Genomic DNA, 15,708 nt, shown 5'->3' with positions numbered 1-15,708 from the left:
CATTCCTTCTTCACAAGAACAATATGCCTATGTATTACATTGGAATCTTGGGAACAGACTGCCCTTCTGCAGACAAGAATCCCCACAGCTTATGAAGCAGGCAAGAAAAGCCTCAGGTTCTCTTCTACATACTCACTGTCCTGGCCATGGAACCTGCTCAGGTCACATCCGCTAATGCCCAGGCTTCCACTCTCATGACCAATATTCTGTGATCCTCTCCTTTCCTTGCTCCACCAGATATTTGGGAAGCAAAGAAACACTGTTGACATGACTGTAAAGAATACCATCATATTTTTTTACTTTTTTCTAACAGGCAAATAGACTGTTGTCAACATATGTCTTTCTTTCTTATTGGTCATTTTCAATGAGTTTGTCACTGCATCTTTTTTCATAGTGCTGCTTTGCTTTTAAGGTTGGTATTAGATAATCTGTCAGCAAAGATAATTATGTCGATGGGAATATTTCTATTTCTGCAAGGGAAAAAAAGACAAGTGAACCTGTTGCGGGAAGTGCATAAACTGGAGAACATTCTCTAGATTAAAACAAAATGACAAGTAAAGCATTAGTATTGTGTGGACCATGGAAATGAGGTTGCCTGGAATCCAGGGTATCTTCATCAACAAGGCAAACTGAAGGCTAGTCGTGATTGTCATGTAGTGCAATGAGTAGCAGATGGCCAGGTAGCAGTCGTAAGTCATGACCGAGAGAAAGATGCTTTTGGCTGTCCCAAAGGTGATGAGGAAATCCATCTGGGCCAAGTAAGCTGAGAAGGAGATGATGGTGATCCCACACAGAGGGTTCACTAGCATATTGAAGATGGTAGTGGTGGTTAAGAAGATGTCAAGAAGAGACAAGTTGCTGAGCAAGAAGTACATGGAGCTGTGTAGATAAGGGTCTGAGATAATGACCAAGATGGTGAGATAATTTCCCACGTGCTCAATTAAATACAGGCTAAAGGACAGACTGATGAACATCTGCCTCTGAAGGGACTGCTCAGAGAGGCTGAAAAGGATAAATTCAGAGACTTGGGTCTCATGGTTCATGTCTAGGCAGTTTTAATTCCAGAAACTGTGGCATCAGTGGCTGATGGACTCCCAGGGAGAAAACAGGTTACCTCATTGCTCTTTAAAATCCATCTTTCAAGATACTTCTCATTTAACCACCTGAGCCTCAGTTTCCTCATCTATTACATGAAATCAATAATTCTGACCTTTCAGGGTTTCCCTGATAGCTCAGTTGGTAAAGAATCTGCCTGCAACACAGGAGACCCCAGTTCAATTCCTGGGTCTGGAAGATCTGCTGGAGAATGGATAGGCTACCCACTCAAGTATTCTGGGGCTTCCCTTGTGGCTCAGCTGGTAAAGAATTCACCTGCAATGTGGGAGACCTGGGTTCACTCCCTGGGTTGGGAAATCCCCTGGAGAAGGGAACGGCTACCCGCTCCAGTATTCTGGCCTGGAGAATTCCATGGACTATTTAGCCCAGGGGGTCGCAAAGAGTCAGACATGACTGAGCAACTTTCACTATCACTTTCATAAGGATTAAGTGAGAAAAATATGTATAAGGGACTTAAATCCATACCAAATATATAATATGGATAACTATTTCTCTTAGTGGGAACTCTTAGTGATGCTACCAAAATAATCATATGTTAAAAAAAAAATGAAAGGGAGGAAATGAAAACCAAGGATGGCTCAACTTTGAGTAAAGCCCAGGGGGCTTGACTCAGAGTCTGAGGGAGGGAGTCCTGTAGACTGACTTGAGGAAGCCCATGTCTTTCTCCATGGCATCTGGTCAACTATGCAGCATGGAATATTCTTTCACTGGATTCTGCTGTTTCTGTGTTGGCACAAAAAAAATGTCTCCTGGCTACCAAGACATGACTCATTTTATGTAGGATATACAGAGACTACTTCTAAAAGATGGATGCCACAGGTTACATTCCTTGGCTGGATATTATTTTCTATCATAAATAAAAATATGCCTCAATTCTTGGTTAATAGCATAAATTGCTTTTTTATAACATTCTTTAATGCAATCTCTCATTCTTTTTGGGTCATTCTCTAAATGTATGCATCAGTCTCAGGAAATTTCCCTGTTGTAACTTCCTCTTACCTTTGCTTTCATTGGTTAATTAGATCTGTTAGGATTTTTCTTTTAATTCCTGAGACCCTCTAAGGATGGTAATTCAGACTTATTTTATGTAGGATATACAGAGACTATTAGAGAGAGACTGGTCAATATTTCAATTTAGGATCTTTTAAATTACTTTCTCTGCTCTGCAATTTAGAGCCAAATAGACTCCATTAGCACTCATTAGCTATTCTTGTTCTGTCACTAAGTCATGTCTAACTCTTTACAACCCCATGGACTGCAGTACATCAGGCTTCCCTGTCCTTCACTGTCTCCAGAGCTTGCTCAAATTCATGTCCATTGAGTAAGTAATGCGGTCTAAGCATCCCATCCTCTGCTGCTCTATTGAGTAAGTACAATGCTCTTATTCACTCTCTAAATAAAGCCAAATAAATAGATTATATAAAAGTACCACAAGGTAGTCATTTGCATAATTAAAAAAGAAAAAAACCACTTGAGAAATCATTCTCAAAGGAAAATAATAAAGACCTATGAATTGGAACACTAGAAACATCTTGGGTTTTTTAAAAACATGAGTCTAACCAAAGATTATAGTGCTGCATTTTTATAGAAGGCATTCATTCATTCATTGATTCCAAAGACTCACCAACTCCCAAATGGAAGGCGATGTGGTAAATGCTGGAGGTATAAAATAAATCAGACACATGCTCTGATTTCAGGGATTTAATGATCTTATCCAGAGGATTTACATGTACACAGTTTAAATATAATAATCATATGGTGAAAATTGGTAATAACAGTATAGAAAATTGCAATGGAATTTCAAAGGAAGTCACTCCTAGTTCATGAAGCTCAGAGGTGTCAGTTCACAAAGGTGCCAATAGTTGAGTTATAGTTCAAGGGATGAGCAGGAGTTCACCAGGTGGAAAGGGAATGTGCCCTTTCTGATGACAAGAAGGCAAGCACATGAATGAATTTAATGTGATATGGCAATGGAGTAGCTGCAGCATTGTGTGTATGGGAATGTAAACGGAAGATGGTCAGATGGAGTGGAAATATAAGCTGGCACCAAATTGAGGATTTGGGGTTTTATGTCTTATACTTTAGGATCTACTATCTAGTTTTCATTTTGTACACTTTTTTTGTAGTTGAGAAACATGAAAAATATGACTTAAAGGGCTACCTCTTATACGACATACAGAATGGATTAGAAAGAGGTTTGGCAGTAATAGAAAAAGGCCAATTCACTGTAATCATCATAGATGAGAAATACCTAGGCTTTGAATTAATGTTGTAACAGAACAGATAGAGAAAAGAAAAAGGATTCAAGATACATTGAGTGAAAGTCAGTGAAAATCACTCAGTGGTGTTCAACTCTTTGAGACCTCATGGACTATATAGTCCATGGAATTCTCCAGGCCAGAATACTGGAGTGGGTAGCCTTTCCCTTTTCCAGGGGATCTTTCCAACCCAGGGATCAAACCCAGATCTCACGAATTGTGGGCAGATTCTTTCCCAGCTGAGTCACAAGGGAAACCCAAGAATACTGGAGTGGGTAGCCTATCCCTTCTCCAGCAGATCTTCCTGACCCAGGAATCGAACTGTCTCCTGCATTGCAGGTGGATTCTTTACCAACTGAGCTGTCAGGGAAGCTCCCTCAAGATACATTGATGAGATATAATTAATAATATATGTCACTGGTGATGAATGATGTAGGTGAAAAAAATTCACAAGCAACCCAAAGATTTCTAGCCTAAGCAACTGACGGGCTTCCCAGGTGGCGCTATTGGCCTAGTGGTAAAGAACACACCTGCCAATGCAGAAGATGTAACAGATGTGGGTTCGATCACTGGTTGGGAAGATCCCCTGGAGAAGGGCATAGCAACCCACTCCAGTATTCTTGCCTGGAGAATCCCATGGACAAGAAGCCTGGTGAACTACCGTCCATAGGGTCGCACAGAGTCAGACACTACTGAAGTGACTTAGCATGCAAGCAGCTGGATGTTGCCATCCATTGACCTGAGATATGGTTAGAACCATCAGGAACACAGTCAATGCAGTCTTAAACAATTGATTTGGAGGTTCATGGAGTAGGGTAACCAGGATGACTTGTCTTTTAGGCAACTAGAAATATGAGACTAGAGGTGATGCAAGCTAATAGGACTAGGAATATCGTTTTGGTAGTCATAGAATATAGGAGAAAATTGAAGATACAGGTATGGATCTGATCACCCAGCAAGGCATAGAGAGGAGGAAATGTACTCTGCAAGTGTGTGAGGGAAGCCAGGAAAGGAGATGGAACAAGAGGGGTCATGGGAAAGAAGGACCAAGGAAGGGAAGAGCAGTTTCAAGGAGGAAGGAGTGATCAACAGTATAAAATTACTCAGAGACATCATGTAAATAAAGACAGACTGTCTCTTTTGAACTTGGTAATTACTAGTGATTTTGGAAATTCAGTTTCATGATTGTAGTGGGGCAAAAACCAGACTATGAGAGGTTGAACAGTGAATGGAGGGTGGGAAAAGCCAAAACTCAATGATTTGGAGATTATGGAAAGAGGTAGAGCAGGGTCAATGAAAGGCTGTATTTAAAAAGAGAAAGCCCAGGGGAGGGAGGACCACTGTAGATTCAGGCTGCTGCTGGCTGCTAAGTTGCTTCAGTCATGTCCGACTCTGTGCAATCCCATAGATGGCTGCCCACCAGGCTCCTCTGTCCCTGGGATTCTCCAGGCAAGAATACTGGAGTGGGTTGCCATTTCCTTCTCCGGTAGATTCAGGAGACAGTAGTAATAACCAAGCGTCCCCCTATATGTGCACATGCTCTAAAACATCTTCCAGCCCAAGCTGCAGCTTTGTGAGGAACTGAATAGTAACCAATTAAAAGTGAAATTAATCTATAGCAAGATCTACCTGGGTGGGGATAGTGCATTTTGTTTTTAAAACCAAAACAAAAATAATTGCGAACTTATGAACCATTTATAGTTCCTTTTTCCCCTCCACAAACTATTCAAGTTAACAGGGGAAAAATAAAGTTTCTAAATAAAGTCTTCCCCTAGGATTGCATTTTTGACTTGCCAAGCCAAACGAACCAAATCTTTTGTTTCTCTAGCAATCTTGCTTCCCAAGAAAAATACACCTGCAAGTATCAGAGGCCAGGCTTTTCCCACCCTCAGTCAATTTTTTGTCCCTAAAGTAACGTTAGAGGGCACTTCTACATTGTGCTATGCTATCCTTCAGCCAAGAAGGTTAAGCAAGTGTAAGCTAAAGCAATCAAATCACTCTCTGTATTTGGGAGGTGAAGTAATTGGCCCCTCATTTGCTCATGCAGATGCTCAGGCTATGAAGTGATGCTTTCAGTGTATTCCAGGATATATAGTTTGAGGATTCTTGACAGTTCTGGCACGGTAGCATGCAAGTCACCATGTGTTAGTGCTTGCGATAATAGCTATTGTCTGTACCATCTAATTATCTTGTCTGGCATTCTACAATCAGTCATTCTTTCATGGCTTGATGAGAAGCAAACTCTTCACATTTTATGTGCATCATGGAGACACTGATTCCCTAAGTGCAAAACCCAGACACTTTATGTGAAGGTCTGGCATGTAGGCAGGCTTTGTAAAATTCCAAACTCTGGAAACTTTACCTAGTGCATTTTATTTTGGAAGTTAGGGTTTGTTTTTTAAAGAACTAAAAGAGATAATTCTTGAGTTTATTCTGAAATCTAGAAGTTCTCATATACCTAGATGTGGTTAATGAGTGGTTAGTTTCTCTACCTATTAAAGGGAAAAAGGGGGAGTTAACAATTTTTGAATACTTGCTATATGTTAGGCACCATGAAAAATGCACCGTTTGCCCTATTTCTTTCTTTATTATGATAATCCTACATATATGTAAATGCATCCTATATGCATACATATATGCATATATGTATAGTTGTTGTTCAATTTCTAAGTCTTGTCTGACTCTTTGTGGCCCCATGGACTGCAGCATAGCAGGACTCCCTGTCCTTCAACATCTCCCAGAGTTTGCTCAAACTCATGTTTATTGAGTCAGTGATACTATCCTACCATCTCATTCTCTGCCATCTCCTTCTCCTCCTGCCTTCAACCTTTGCTAGCATCAGGGTCTTTTCCAATGAGTTGGCTCTTCACATCAGATGGCCAAAGTACTAGAGCTTCAGCATCAATCCTTCCAATGAATAGTCAGGATTTATTTCCTCTAGGATTGACTGTCCCTATCATGTATCTGAGAAGGAAATGGCAACCTACTCCAGTATTCTTACCTGGAGAATCCCATGGATGGAGGATCCTGGTGGGCTACAGTCCATGGGGTCGCTAAGAGTCGGACACGACTGAGCGACTTCACTCTCAATTTTCACTTTCATGCATTGGAGAAGGAAATGGTAACCCACTCCAGTATTCTTGCCTGGAGGATCCCAGGGACAGAGGAGCCTGTTGGGCTGCCATCTATGCAGTCGCACAGAGTCGGACACGACTGAAGCGACTTAGCAGCAACAGCATGTATCTAGACATTAAGATATGGTTAAGTAGTTTATTTCAGGTATCACATCTAGTGAAGGGCAGAGATGACAGCTAACTTCATGTCTACCTGGAAATTTTTAATACCCTCTTTTAGTATTATTTTAATGTATTTCTTGATTCCACAGGGAACCAAAATAATGGGTGAATATTTCTTTAGAAGTAAGGGTAGTAACACCCTGTTTTATATCCTCTCTTACATCACAGGGACCAGAAACCTTAGAAATGTATTTTCCCAGACTCCTTTACCCACAGACTTATTACCATTAAGTGGTAACAAACCTTTGAACAGATTAAGAGCAGTTTTTATACCAGTGGCCATTTCCTGAAGTCTCCAGACCAATGGGTGCAGTAGTATTTTCCTGACACGGAACCAGAGAGGAAGGGATTTGAGTGAATCCTCTCTAGTCCTTGCTCTTTCATCTCTTCCACCAGGTTTCTAAGCCCACATTTCCCTTTATTATATCAATTTTCACGTTGAAAGACTAAGAATGGTTTCCATTTTTTGAGCTCAAACCAGAACCCCAACTCCACCCTCTATTAGTTCAGTTCAGTTCAGTCGCTAAGTTATGTCCAACTCTTTGTGACCCCATGGAGTGCAGCACACCAGGCTTCCCTGTCCTTTACTATCTCCCTGAGTTTGCTCAAACTCAAGTCCATTGAGTCAGTGATGCCATCCAACCATCTCATCCTCTGTCATTCCCTTCTCCTCCTTCCTTCAATCTTTCCCAGCATCAGGGTATTTTCCACTGAGTTGGCTCTTGACATCAGGAGGCCAAAGTATTGGAGCGTCAGCTTCAGCATCATTCCTCTAAGAAGCCAGATTCTTCTCTCCTCTCCCTCTTCATGCTGTCTTCTCTGTTACACAAATACCATTCATTTTTCAGTTGCTCAGTCATGTCCAACTCTTTGTGACCCCATGGATGCAGCCTGCCAGGCTCCTCTGTTCATGGAATTTTCCAGGTGAGAATATTGGAATGGGTTGCTATTTCCTTCTCCAGAGGAGCTTCTCCATCCAGGGATTGAACCCACCTCTCCTGTATTGGCAGGCAGATGGATTCTTTACCACTGATCCACCAGGGAAACAATGCTATGGACTAGATTTTGCCCTCCCCCATTCATATGTCGATGCCCCAACCCCCAGTGTGATGGTGTTTGAAGATAAGGCCTTTGGGAGACAATTAGGTTTAGATGAGTCCTTGAGGATGGGGCCCTCATGAGAGGATTAGTTAGTGGCTTTATAATTAAAAGAAGAGAGAGAGAGATCTCTGTTTACCATGTGAGGATACAGCAAGAAGACAGCTCTCTACAATCCAGGAAAAGACAGAAAGAGAGCTCATACTGATGATCAAATTGGCCAGCACCCTAATCTTGGAGTTTCAGCCTCTAGAACTGTAAGGAAAGAAATGTATATTGTTTAAGCCCCCAGTCTATGCGATTGCTATAGCAACCTGAGCAGATTAATACAACAAGGGTTGGTTAACAAGGGTTATAATTTGGAATGTACTAAACCTATTTTCCTTCTCTCACTCCATCTCTTTCTATTACAATGAAGCTGCTGACACCTGCTCTTTACTACTCCTTAGCTAGATGCTTCTATAGTGCATGGATTTGAGCCATGTTGTGACATGCTTGAGTGACCCCAGCGTCTGACCCAGGCTGGTCTGCTACACCATTTATAGACAGAAAGATTGCTGGGAACTTGACCTGACACTGGGAACAACCAAAAACCCAATCTCAAGTGATTGTTATTCTGCCCCATTCTCTGTTTCTTCTAGAACTTAGCCTAATGGTGGACATTATTCCTGAAGAGATGGTGGGGAGCAGTGACTCCTGTAAATATCTCCTTTTCCTCTGGAGAAGAAGTACATCACTCAAACTGGAGCAGTATCTCCTGTGCCCCAGAAATGGAGCAAACTGGGACTCCCAACCTTCCTAGAGAAGAAGAGTTGAGATCAAAACTGGATTTTATCAGGATGGCCAAAGCCCTGAAATAATCCTGTTTTTCAATCCAGACTCCTTCTTCCTACCCCCTACCCCCACTGTATAAGGAGAAACACTGCATTGACTTCTTGCCACCATCCTTTAACTTGAAGGATTGAAGTTCCTTCACCCTCATGCGCTAAAATTTCTCTGCAGGAGAAAAGTAGAATTTTTCTTTGGAAACATTGGGAAAGCTAGTTGATAGAATGTTGAAACAAAATTCAGGAGTGTTATACTCATCTGCAGTTCTGAAAATAGAAATCCTCTTTTCTGTAGGGGATAAGTTTGTGGTCATTCCTGGCATATAACTGGCATTAAAAATTGAAGGAATCAATCAATGGGATGGAGACAACTAAAGAAGACAGGAGAATATGCTGTACTGTGATTCTTCTGGAAATAAAAGCTATAGAAAACACAAACAGTTGGATTAGGACGCCACAGATTCTGTTGTGGGAGTCTCTGTTTCATATTTGCTTTAATGACCTGGTAGTTCAGACGTTAAAGAACCCGTCTGCCAATGCAAGAGATATAAGAGATGCCAGTTCAGTCCCTGGCTCGGGAAGATCCCCCGGAGAAGGGTGTAGCAACCCACTCCAGTATTCCTGCCTGGAGAATTCCATGCCATGGACAGAGAAGCCTAGCAGGCTACAGTTTGTGGGTCTCAGAGCCAGATACGTCTGAGTACCTAACACACACACACACACAGACATGACAGAATGTAGAATTACTTGGGCAGAGCCCAAAATTGTGGAACAGGCTCAAACAATACATCCCTATGTAGCCTATGTTGCTGCATGTGGCTTTGGTCATCGATCCCTTGCTGGTGAACTGTGATACACACAGGTGTAGCACTGGCCCTCACGCTCCCTTTTAATGGCACAGCCTGGGGAGGAGAGTGCGGGTTGGGAGCCGTATGGTGACATACAGGACGTGTTTTCAGAAATGCTTTTCCAGAGAAAAGACAGGGGAAACTATTCAAAACTCTGGATACCAACTCAGCCTTGCCAGTAGGGGTAGCTGCTGAGCTGCCAAAAGACGACAAGGCATCGAGGCATCTCAGGCCTGGTGGGAGATTCAAGACCTGGTCCAAATTTTCCAGTTTGCTTCTGACCACTCCTCCTATTTTTTTTTTTTAAATCTTTCAGTCATACAGAACTGCTTATCACTACTATACCACACCCACATTTCCTTTTGTTCATGTTTTTCTCTCTCAGCCAGGAATACTCTCTCCTTCCCATTCTTCAAAGCCAGATCAGTTATGACCTTTTCTGACCAACCATCTCAGGGACTCTAGACAGAAAAATCCTCCCCTAGATAAAGTGTCCTATCTATCTATCTCTGTATCTATCATCTATCATTTATCATTTATAACTGTGTTGCTATTGTTTCTTTATCTATATATTCTCCGTTGGCAATATGAGGTTTCTAAGTGCAAATCCACATGACGTTCACCTGCTTTAGAACCTGCTACCGTTTATGCTACATGGATGCTTCTCTGGACAAGGAAGAGGACACCATTAATAAATCATATCAGGATTTCTCAGAGTCTATATTCCAAAAGATACCATGGTTATTTCAGGGATTTGAAATTTGAAAGGATTTTTATTTCTAACTATCCATCCAACACTTCTCACTGGACTCCATAGGCAAGGGTATTGGTAAATGTGAGATGGGTAATTCCTATTTGAGTCAGTGTCCTCACTTTGAGGAGATGCACTGTTTAGAATAAGATTGGCAGAGGAAATTGAACAGTTAACATTATTAGAAATATGTAGAAGAAAAGAACTTGTGGTGCACAAGACATGTGCTGGACAGACTGTGTGAATGAATGGAACCAATAGGAACTGTCATCCCCAGCAGAGGAAGCTTGGGCCTGTCTTCTGAGACATCACTCCAACAAGAGAGTTGATTTCACTTGCAGGCTAACTTTCATGTTACTTAGTAAATTATTCCCCAATGACTTCTTTCACTACCAGGTAGTTTTAGGGGATGTGACAGAGGAAAAGAGATATTTTCAGAATCAAAATTCTTATAACAAGGAGGAATTTCCACATCAAATCCTAGATCTGCTTGTGCCAAGTGTGAAAAGGCATGAAATATCTAGGCAAGAGCTATTCCCCAAAGACTTGTGTTTTGCTAGAAAGAACTTTGTAAATGTTATTAGGTACTAGGCTAGCTGGAAGTGGCTTCGCTCTGGGCCCAGAGACATAAAATAATCATCACTTTGTCTGATTCTAAATGGGCTTTGTATTGATTTGCATTATAAGAATTCTAAATTCCCACTACTCTGGGAAAGTAATCCAAACCCACTACTTTTCATTCCTGGTTGTTTCCTGCACATGAAACTTCTCTGAAATTCTGCATCAAGTGTGGAGAAGAATACACGTGAGAGAAAGCCTGACTAACTATTACATCTGTTCTTCTTGCATGGTTCCACCCCAAACACTTGAGGGTGGGTTCCACTTCAGCTGGTTCTCAAGGGTGTGGCAGGACACACAAAGGGAAGAGTTGAAATTAGTAATAGTCCCAAGAAAACTCGAGAGCATACACCATGGGGCTTACTTCTACTGCATGGGATTTAGGAACATATGTTAACACTACATTGCATGTCACAAAACATTTTATTAGTTGCTTAGTCGTGTCCGACTCTGCAACCTCAGAGACTGTAGCCCACCAGGCCCCTCCGTCCATGGGATTCCCCAGGCAAGAACACTGGAGTGGGTTGCCATTTCCTTCTCCAAAAGGAACTATAGAAAGAAAGAAAGTGAAGTTTGCTCAGTCATGTCCGACTCTTTGCGACCCCATGGACTGGAGCCTACCAGACTCCTCGATCCATGGAATTTTCCAGGCAAGAGTACTGGAGTGGGTTGCCATTTCCTTCTCCCACAAAACATTGCATTTAGAATTTTTGAGTGAAAGGGAGTTGAGTGGTTAATCTCCCTACATCACAGTTAGCACACAGTGAGTTAGCATTGCTAAGACTAGAAACCCCATTCCTGACTTTCACGGCCAGGCTTCTTCCTCTCTGCTACCAACTGTCTCCAATATAGAACATTTTAACTTGTAATTCTTTTATATGCATAAAATGAACTTGAGTTTACACAGCATGTCTGTTCATTCACTCATGAGTTCAACAAGTAGTAATGGTCTATCATGTGTCAGGACTGTTCCAGCTGCTGCTTGACTCCTTTCAGTACACACAGACTCAAGTCTCTGCACTTCAGGGTTTATATATTCTAGTATGATACTTGTAGCATGCATACTAATGCCCATTGGAGAGATCAGAAAACACAATCTCAAAAAAAAAAAGCGGCTTGCGAAAAGTTCTTGCCCCAGATCTTCCATAGAATGGATGCAAACCCATGGTTTGATTTCCAAAGGTATTCAGATTTTCAAGAGGTGGAAAATTATGTTCATACAGCACAGTGCGTTTAGTTGCTCAGTCATGTCCAACTATTTGTGACCCCACGGACTGTAGCCTGCCAGGCTCCTCTGTCCATGGGGATTCTCCAAGCATGAATACTGGAGTGGGTTGCCGTGCCCTCCTCCAAGGGATCTTCCCCACCCAGGGATTGAACCCAGGTCTCCCTCATTGCAGGAAGATCCTTTACTGTCTGAGCCTCCAGGGAAGGAATAGTTCTTCTTATTTAAGTCAGGAAGACATGCTGTATGAGGAAGAAGAGTCAGAAGGGTTTTCCTTAAAGATTGCAGGTTCACTAGGTTCACTTTTTTTTTCTTTTTTAATTGGGGGATGACTGCTTTGCAATGTTGATTTGGTTTCTGCCAAACAATACAATCAGTAATAATTTTATATATATATCGTGCATGCATGCTATGTCATGTCAGTCATGTCTAATGCTTTGTGACCCTATGGACAGTAGCCTACCAGGCTTCTCTGTCCATGGGATTCTCCAAGCAAAAATACTAGAGTAGATTACCATATCCTCCTCCAGGAGATCTTCCCGATCCAGGGATCGAACCTGTGTTTCTTATGTCTCCTGCATTGGCAGGCAGGTTCTTTACCACTAGTGCCACCTGGGAAAGCTATATATATATTTCCTCTCTCTTGTTCCTTCCTCCTCCCTCTCATTCCACCTCTCTAGGTCATCACAAAACACCAGGTTGGGCTCTCTGTGTTATATAGCAGCTTCCCACTAGTTATCTATTTTACACAGGATAGTGTATATACGTCAATGTTGCTTTCTCAACTTGTCCTACCCTCTCCTTCCCCCACTATGTCCACAAGTCTGTTCTGTATGTCTGCATCTCCATTTCTTCCCTGTAAATAGGTTCATCAGTACTATTTTTCTAGATTCCATATATATGCATTAATACATGTGTTTTTCTCTTTCTGACTTACTTCATTTTGCATAGCAGGTTCTAGGTTTATCTTCCTCACTACAACTGACTCAAATTCATTCCTGTTTACTGCCAAGTAATATTCCATTGTATATACATACCACAACTTTATCCATTCATTTGTCAATGGACATCTAAGTTGCTTCCATGTACTGGCTATTGTAAATAGTGTTACAACTAACACTGGGGTTCATGCATCTTTTTGAATTGTGGTTTTCTTCTGGTATATGCCCAGTAGTGGGATTGCTCAGGTATATGGTAGTTTTATTCCAGTTTTTGAGGAATCTCCATACTGTCCTCCATATTGGCTGTGTCAATTTACATTCCCATCAACAGTGAAGCAGGGTTCCCTTTTCTCCACACCCTCTCCAGTATTTATTGTTTATAGCTTTTTTGATGATGCCCATTCTGAGTGGTTAGTGTGAGGTGATACCTCTTTGTAGTTTTGATTTGTGTTTCTCTTGTAATGAGTGATGCTGAGCATCTTTTCATGTGTTTATTGGCCATCTGAATATCTTCTCTCGAAGGTTTACTTTTAAGTCTGTACATCATTTTGTTTTCTTGGTAAGAATTATGAGTTGAGTTGTCTCCTCCTCCACACACACAAAAAAGACATACTGCAAGCCCAGTTACTTTATAAGATCTTTTTCAGAAATATAGTCTTCATAGATGTAATCAAGTTAAAATGAAATCTGTAGGGTGGACCCTAATCCTGGAAGACCAGTGTCCTTATATAAAGTGGGAAATTTGGCCACAGAGACAGATACTCATAGAGGAAGATGGTGTGAAGACACAGGGAGAATGCTGTCTGCAAGTCAAGGAATGCCTGCTGATACCAGAATCCAGGAGAGAATTATAGTACAGATCCTTCCTCAAAACTTCAGGATGAACTAACCTTCCAACACCTTGATTCTGGATTTCTAGACACCAGAACTATGAGGCAATAACCTTCTGTTGTTTGAGCTGCCTAGTCTGTGGTACGTTGTTATAGCAGCCCTAGAAAACTCACGCATGAATCCCAGCATGCCCATTTACTTCATGTTCTTATAAAATCAACTCACTTCCTATTTTTTCATGGAAAAATATTTCCACATCCCCATGAATTCTCCCACATCTTTCAGGTCTGGAGACAGATTTGCTGAGGTTAAGGTAGAAGATAAACAGGCTCAGACAAGTGTTATCCTGAGAGACTGAGTGAGTGTCTGCCCCACCTACCTCTCCCCAGTCAGTCACTCACTTGCTCCACATCTCATAGCTCTGGGCAACTGTCTGAAAAACATGGGAGACCCAGCCCCAGAGATAAAGGAGGTCTGTTCTCTTACTGTTTATTAAATCAGAAATTTTCAGAAGTTTCAACCATATGACTCATGCAGCTAATAAACCCACACAATGTGAGAAGACATAAGGGAAGGAAATATTCTGATTTCATTTGTACCACAAAAAAAAAAAAATCTCCAAATTGATGATGAATCACAGAAGAAAAATAGATGAACTTTCTAGTGCACTGCCTTTGAAATTCACAGAAAAAAATGGGTTTTCTTATATGCTCTTCCATACTACCAGTCAAAACAAACTATTTTATTTATGTTGATAGTTTGAAATGAGTGAGTTTGATCACTAAAAGGATAAAAATATAACCTGTTGAGTAAGCTTCTTTTTTATGTTTATTTACTTATTTGGTCTTGTGGGATCAGCTTCATCATATCATGTGGATTGTAGTGTACAGTCTTAGTTGCTCCACGGCATATGGGATCTTAGCTCTCCAATCAGGGACTGAACCTGAGTTCCATGCATTGTAAGACAGACTCTTAACCACTGGACCACCAGGGAAGTCCTCCTGAATAAGCTTCTGATGACAGGAAATCCTGATACAAAGTGGATGCTCACTATGGAGTAAAATAGAGACCTCTTTACTATAAATCATAAAGGTGTGGAGGGGTAAGAGGGCAAATGAAAGAGATGCGATACAATACAGTCACAACACCTATATTATAATAATTAAATGCTACATTATAATGTGTTTCACTGCACAGGGTCGTTCATAATCATCTTGATACACATGATTGTTTACATTGATCTTGTTGAGAAGTCCTCGGGAGAGCACTTGAAAATGTCCAGTTACATGATGGTATCTGCCAGAGGTTTAGTTAGATTTCTTTTCTTTTTTTTTTTTGACATTTAAATCTTCATTTATTTTCCAAGTTATCTTCATGCCAGTGTTTTTGTTTTTCTTTCAAAGTGTTCTTTTTTTAAATTGGAGGATAACTGCTTTACAATGTTGTGCTGACTTCTGCCGTACAACAATGTGAATGAGTCATACGTATACACATATACCCTCCCTCAAGAGCCTCCCTCCCCTCCTTCCTCCATCCCACCCCCCCAGGTAGTCACAAAATGCCAGGCTGGGCTCCCTGTGTTGTATAGCAATTTCCCACTAGCTAGCTATTCTACACGATAGAGTAGACATGTCAATGTTACTTTGTCCATTCACCCCTCCCTCCTTCCCTCTCTGTGTCCATGAGTCCATTCTCTACATCTGCATCTCCATTCCTTCTTCTGCAAATAGGTTCAGCAGTACCACTTTTCTAGACTCTGTATATATGCATTAACATATGATATTTGTTTTTCTCTTTCTGACTTACTTCAAGTGACTGTATTTTAACTATCACATTGCACTGCCCTATGAATCTCAGAATTACCACAAAACTGTCTTTGATACCTGAAGTTGTCAGACT

This window comes from Cervus canadensis, chromosome 21 (assembly GCF_019320065.1).
Source record: "Cervus canadensis isolate Bull #8, Minnesota chromosome 21, ASM1932006v1, whole genome shotgun sequence".
Taxonomy (NCBI): domain Eukaryota; kingdom Metazoa; phylum Chordata; class Mammalia; order Artiodactyla; family Cervidae; genus Cervus; species Cervus canadensis.
Note: the sequence above shows the minus strand (reverse complement) of the source record.